The sequence below is a fragment of the Bufo bufo genome, chromosome 6 (assembly GCF_905171765.1).
Source record: "Bufo bufo chromosome 6, aBufBuf1.1, whole genome shotgun sequence".
Taxonomy (NCBI): domain Eukaryota; kingdom Metazoa; phylum Chordata; class Amphibia; order Anura; family Bufonidae; genus Bufo; species Bufo bufo.
In genome coordinates, this window is record NC_053394.1 from 410612225 (window position 1) to 410617850 (window position 5626).

At 41.9% G+C, this 5626-nt stretch overlaps 1 non-coding gene across 1 annotated transcript; it reads right to left on the reverse strand.

Annotated features, from left to right (window-relative positions):
- Positions 1-1131: 1131 nt before the first annotated feature.
- On the reverse strand, positions 1132-1326 carry LOC121006469. The gene has a single exon (XR_005780294.1). It is a non-coding gene; the product is annotated as a U2 spliceosomal RNA (small nuclear RNA).
- Between the last annotated feature and the right edge of the window lie 4300 nt (positions 1327-5626).

Here is a 5626-nt window from a genome sequence, read left to right on the forward strand (position 1 = left end):
GGATCGCAACCCGTTGTCTGGGGACTAAGCCGGCTTCCAGTGCAGGCTATAAACCTGCACCTTCCACTAAGGCCGAGCGCCGGGTACCCCAGACACCTCTCAGCTAAGACCTCCTGTACAAGTACACTTGATCTTAGCCAAAAGGCCGAGAAGCGATGGGCCGCTTCTCCACAAGGCAGAGCACTTCTCAAGGCTACAGCCTACAGGCCCCTAGCCCCAGCCACAGTCCGGGAGGCTTCCTTCTCTCACAAACTATGGAAAACGTGCGCGCGTCCTACGCTCATAAATCACCAGCATGCTCCTCTATCTGCATAGCTCCACCCACCTGCCACTTTTGGCCACACCTTTTTTTCCCGCACAAAATTCCTGGTGCCAAAGCACGCCAAGAAGAAAAACTGATGAGAGGAGTGATTGAATGGAGAAGTAGTGAAAAAAAAAGGGTATGCATTGTTGATTGTGATGTCAGGGCCCCATTGTTGAGTGTTCCGTCAGGGAGGGCCCTTGGGATGTCATCCACTGACCTGACCTTACTTGACCTCTGACCTGACAAGCCTACTGTGACACGTGCAGTGTTCCGTCCATTGTCCAGACAAGGTAGGTCCAGCTGCTGCTGCAGATACATAGGAACTGCTGGACTAATTTTTAGCCTCCAAGTAATCCAGTTCAAAAGATCCACAAGAGGGAGACACAGGCAAACTTTACTCATTTAATAAAGCACTGGAAAAGCTAAATGGTTACATCCAGGTGCTTGCTACAAAAGGTTCAATTTTCAGGAACAACTCAGCATCTCAGGTGCACAACAGGGCCAATCCAAATCCAACCAAAGGTGCGTGGAGGTCCAAACACTTCATTCAGGTGATAAGCCAATTAACTAACCCATCAGTCTTAATTGGATTTAGGGTGTGAGGAGACTGACTGGCTGGCTGGGTTGGTTGCTTGGTGCTGGAACAAATCAACAGCTGATACAATTAGGAGATTGACAGACTAGATGCAGGTATTATATGCAGAAAGCAGCACTGACTGGGCAGACAGAGGAGAAGCTGAAGGCAGGACACACACAACTTTCCACTTGCTTGCTGGAAGGATGCTTGCAATCTATCTATTTCATTCTGTTTTTTCATACTGGATTAGAAGGGGTGCACTGGTCCTGGAGGTACTGCAATACCAGGTCAATGCGGGGAGTGGACAGAGCAAGCTCTTTTTCCATCTCCCTGTTTGAAAAATCCATTTTAATATATGGTTCCCAGTTAGGGGACATATCAGATATTAAACTGATAAGAACAGATAAGGTTTCAACATAACTTTATTAACTAATAAAAAAGTCATACATAAAATAAAGCCAATAATAATAATAATAGTAATAATTAATAAATAACAATAAATATGACAAAGAGGATAAAATCATAAAACAATAGCATTCCATATACAAACCAGATTCCAGAAAAGTTGGGACACTAAACAAATTGTGAATAAAAACTGAATGCAATGATGTGGAGATGGCAAATGTCAATATTTTATTTGTAATAGAACGTAGATGACAGATCAAACGTTTAATCCGAGTAAATGTATCATTTTAAAGGAAAATTACGTTTATTCCAATTTTCACGGTGTCAACAAATCCTCAAAAAGTTGGGACAAGTAGCAATAAGAGGCTGGAAAAAGTAAATTTGAGCATAATGAAGAGCTGGAAGACCAATTAACACTAATTAGGTCAATTGGCAACATGATTGGGTATAAAAAGAGCTTCTCAGAGTGGCAGTGTCTCTCAGAAGCCAAGATGGGTAGAGTATCACCAATTCCCACAATGTTGCGCAGAAAGATAGTGGAGCAATATCAGAAAGGTGTTACCCAGCGAAAAATTGCAAAGACTTTGCATCTATCATCATCAACTGTGCATAACATCATCCGAAGATTCAGAGAATCTGGAACAATCTCTGTGCGTAAGGGTCAAGGCCGTAAAACCATACTGGATGCCCGTGATCTCCGGGCCCTTAAACGACACTGCACCACAAACAGGAATGCTACTGTAAAGGAAATCACAGAATGGGCTCAGGAATACTTCCAGAAACCATTGTCAGTGAACACAATCCACCGTGCCATCCGCCGTTGCCAGCTGAAACTCTACAGTGCAAAGAAGCCAGATCCACAAGCTCAGGCGTTTTTCACAGGGATCATTTAAAATGGAGTGTGGCAAAATGGAAGACTGTTCTTTTTGGAAATCTGGGATGCCATGTCATCCGGACCAAAGAGGACAAGGACAACCCAAGTTGTTATCAACGCTCAGTTCAGAAGCCTGCATCTCTGATGGTATGGGGTTGCATGAGTGTGTGTGGCATGGGCAGCTTGCATGTCTGGAAAGGCACCATCATTGCGGAAAAATATATTCAGGTTCTAGAACAACATATGCTCCCATCCAGACGTCATCTCTTTCAGGGAAGACCCTGCATTTTTCAACAAGATAATGCCAGACCACATTCTGCATCAATCACAACATGCGTAGGAGAATGATCCGGGTACTGAAATGGCCAGTCTGCAGTCCAGATCTTTCACCTATAGAGAACATTTGGTGCATCATAAAGAGGAAGGTGCAACAAAGAAGGCCCAAGACGATTGATCAGTTAGAGGCCTGTATTAGACAAGAATGGGAGAGCATTCCTATTTCTAAACTTGAGAAACTGGTCTCCTCGGTCCCCAGACGTCTGTTGAGTGTTGTAAGAAGAAGGGGAGAAGCCACACAGTGGTAAAAATGGCCTTGTCCCAACTTTTTAGGGATTTGTTGACACCATGAAATTCTGATTCAACATATTTTTCCCTTAAAATGGTATATTTTCTCAGTTTAACCGCTTAAGGACTCAGCCCTATTTCACCTTAAGGACTTGGCCATTTTTTGCAAATTTGACCAGTGTCCCTTTAAGTGCTCATAACTTTAAAACGCTTTGACTTACCCAGGCCGTTCTGAGATTGTTTTTTCGTCACATATTGTACTTCATGACACTGCTAAAATTGGGTAAAAAAATAAAATTTTTACAAAAAATCTGGAAAAATTAGCAAATTTCAAAGTTTCAGTTTCTCTACTTCTGTAATACACAATAATTCCCCCAAAAATTGTGATGACTTTACATCCCCCATATGTCTACTTCATGTTTGTAGCCTTTTGGGAATGATATTTAATTTTTTGGGGATGTTACAAGGCTTAGAAGTTAAGAAGCAAATTTTGAAATTTTTCAGAAATCTTCAAAATCCCACTTTTTATGGACCAGTTCAGGTTTGAAGTCATATTGTGAGGCTTAGATAATAGAAACCTCCCAAAAATGACCCCATTCTAGAAACTACACCCCTCAAGGTTTTTAAAACAGTTTTTTCAAACTTTATTAATCCTTTAGGTCTTCCACAAGAGTTAATGGCAGATGGAGAAACAATTTCGAAATTTCTATTTTTTGGAAAATTTTCCAATATAATAAATTTTTTCCAGGAGTAAAACAAGGGTTAACTGCCAAACAAAACTCAAAATGGGTTGCCCTGATTCTGTCGTTTGCAAAAACACCCCATATGTGGTCGTAAACTACTGTTTGGCCAAACGGGAGCACCCAGAAGGAGGGGAACACCATATGGGTTTTGGAGGGCAGATTTTGCAGGACTGGTTTTGTTTATACCATGTCCCATTTGAAGCCCCCTGTTGCACCCCTAGAATAGAAATTTCAAAAAAGTGACTCCATCTAAGAAAGTACACCCCTCAAGATATTCAAAACTGGGTTTACAAACTTGTTAACCCTTTAGGTGTTCCACAAGAGTTAATGGCAGATGGAGAAACAATTTTGAAATTTCTATTTTTTGGAAAATTTTCCATTTTAACCCTTACTTTATTATTGGAAAAAATGGGTTACCAGCCAAACAAAACTCAAAATGGGTTGCCCTGATTCTGTAGTTTGCATAAACACCCCATATGTGGTCGTAAACTACTATTTGGCTAAACGGCAGGACATAGAAGAAGGAAAACGTCATATGGTTTTTGGAAGGCCGATTTTGCTGGACTGGTTTATTTACACCATGTACCCTTTCAAGCCCCCCTGATGCACCCCTAGAGTAGAAACTCCATAAAATTGACCCCATCTAGGAAACTACGGGATAAGGTGGTTGTTGTTTTGGGACTATTTTAGGGGTAAATATGATTTTTGGTTGCTCTATATTACTCTTTTTTGAGGCAATGTAACAAAAAAAATAATTCTAAAATTGTTTCTACATTCGCTATTTAGTTTTGTGGAACACCTAAAGGGTTAACATAGTTTGTAAAGTAACTTTTGAATACCTTGAGGGGTGTAGTTTCTTAGATGGGGTCACTTTTTTGGAGTTTCTAGTCTAGGATACATCAGGGGGGGCTTCTAATGGGACATGGTGTAAAAAAAAAAACTGTCCATCAAAATCTGCCTTCCATAAACCATATGGAGTTCCCTTCGTTCTATGCCCTGCCGTGTGGCTATATAGCCATTTACGACCACATATGGGGTGTTTCTGCAAACTACAGAATCAGGGCCATAAATATTGAGTTTTGTTTGGCTGCTAACCCTTGCTTTATTACCGGCAAAAAGGATTCAAATGGAAATTTTGCCCAAAAATGCGTGTTTTGGCACCGTTTTAATTTTATATTTTTAACACCGTTCATCCGAGGCGTTTGGTCAAAAGTTATTTTTATAGCGACGATGCCCAATATGTATGGCTCTCAGACTTTGGAGACACTAAGCAGGCATCCTAAAAACTGCGGCCCTCCAGATGTTGTAAAACTACAATTCCCACCTTGCCCTGCTGATGGCTGTAGGTTGTCTGGGCATGCTGGGAGTTATAGTTTTATAACATCTGGAGGGCCGCAGTTTGAGGATGCCTGCTCTAAAACTAATATTTATTTGGGGGAAAAAAATTGTTTCCGTGTCTCCAAAGTCTGAGAGCCATAGTTTTTTATGTTCTCTAGTGGACTGTTGGGGATTATAAAAATTTAGTACTTCATGGAAGTGTGATACTCCCTGAAGCAATCGATAACGCAGAGGCCCGGATGATCGGGGCACGTGTCACACTGAGTGGTGGTTAGGGATGAGCGAACCCGAACATTTTCGTAAAAGTCCGGGTTCGGTGTTCGGCGCTTTCTTGGCGCTTTTTGAAAGGTTGCAAAGCAGCCAATCAACAAGCGTCATACTACTTGCCCCAAGAGGCCGTCACAGCCATGCCTACTATTGGCATGGCTGTGATTGGCCAGTGCAGCATGTGACCCAGCCTCTATATAAGCTTGGGTCACGTAGCGCTGCACGTCACTCTGCTGTTACAAGTGTATGGAGAGGTTGCAGCTGTGACGTTAGGGCGAGATTAGGCAGTGATTAACTCCTCCAAAAGACTTAATTCAGTGATCGATCTACAGTTGTGGATCATTGAACTGCTGCTATTCAATTGTTTACTGTTTTTAGGCTGCCCAGAGCGTTTTTCATTCACTTTTTTCTGGGTTGATCGGCGGCCATTTTGTGTCTTGTGGTGCGCCAGCACAAGCTGCCACCAAGTACATTTAACCATCAATAGTGTGGTTATTTTTTGGCTATATCCTACATCAGGGTCAAGCTGAGCCTGTCACCAAGTGCATTTAACC